Here is a 1,148-nt window from a genome sequence, read left to right as displayed (position 1 = left end):
TAATGATAATTTTTTGTCAAATAAAATGAGATGTACAACACTTAAAGTAAAATGTATATATCTATTATTATTACACAGGGAGTCAAAGTTGTGTCCTGTAGTTAAGAGTGTGCATTCGGTTAACCGAATCATTTTAATTGAAAATTTTAGTTAGGAATCTATACAAAATTGTATTATAAAATACTAGTGAGAATAGGAGGGGTTTATATACTGTTGTTTTGGGTAGAATAATAGTTTAGTTATGAATCTATACAAAATTGTATTATAGAATCCTATTAAAATTTCAATATTCTAATTTTAAATTAGGGATCTACCATCTGAGCACAATGTGCTTGGCATACATTGGTTTAATCGCACGTTTGTGTGATAATTAGTATATTTTAATATTATGCATGAATTTTCGCATCACACCTATAATATTATTAATAACTATTTACTATTAAACTTTATTAGAAAGAGAAAATTATTCTAGACATAATATCTATTTTTTTTTAATAGAAAATGGACGATAAATTAAAACAGAAAATTAGAAGAGGCAGATATTCTTTGTGAAGTAAAAAAAAAAAAAAAAAAAGAAGAGGAGCAAAACCCCAGGTCTTGTTGTAAAGCAATCTCTTAATTGTAATGCTTCCCTGATCTGTCTGTGCATCCGCGGATCTCCGTTTAATGTCTGTATCAAACGATTTTTCACTCAAAACCTAACTCAATATTTCTCTATTCGTCAACTCCCGCGAATCCTGAACTTTCAACTGGACATCTAGACTTCCAGAAGCTATCGAATTTCGGAATCCCGGGGGGTCTTTTCCTTCAGATTATAGCACCTCTTAGATTCTCGTAAGTTGGATTGTGAATTCGTAATTGCTTTATACATAAATTGATTCAGATTAGAGATTACTGTTGACTGTTGATTTTACACTCTCTTATATTGATTTGATCTCTTCTTTATTAATTAAGAATTCGAGATTGATCAAAATTGAATTTTAAACGGGACAAATGCGATCCCCCCCCCCCCCCCCCCCCCCCCCCCCCCCCCCCCCCCCCCCCCCCCCCCCCCCCCCCCCCCCCCCCCCCCCCCCCCCCCCCCCCCCCCCCCCCCCCCCCCCCCCCCCCCCCCCCCCCCCCCCCCCCCCCCCCCCCCCCCCCCCCCC

General features: G+C 38.7%; 1 protein-coding gene across 1 annotated transcript in view; it reads left to right on the top strand.

Annotated features, from left to right (window-relative positions):
* The first annotated feature begins 563 nt into the window (after positions 1-563).
* LOC116004433 (protein transport protein Sec24-like At3g07100) overlaps positions 564-1,148 on the top strand; it is a 15,314-nt gene continuing 14,729 nt past the window's right edge. The window contains exon 1 of the mRNA XM_031244485.1: positions 564-834. The gene's annotated coding sequence lies outside the window, so the exon portion shown is untranslated. The remainder of the gene's footprint in view (positions 835-1,148) is intronic.

This window comes from Ipomoea triloba, chromosome 14, assembly GCF_003576645.1.
Source record: "Ipomoea triloba cultivar NCNSP0323 chromosome 14, ASM357664v1".
Taxonomy (NCBI): domain Eukaryota; kingdom Viridiplantae; phylum Streptophyta; class Magnoliopsida; order Solanales; family Convolvulaceae; genus Ipomoea; species Ipomoea triloba.
The sequence above is the reverse complement of the archived record's forward strand: the minus strand, read 5'-3'. Positions and strand labels throughout refer to the sequence as shown.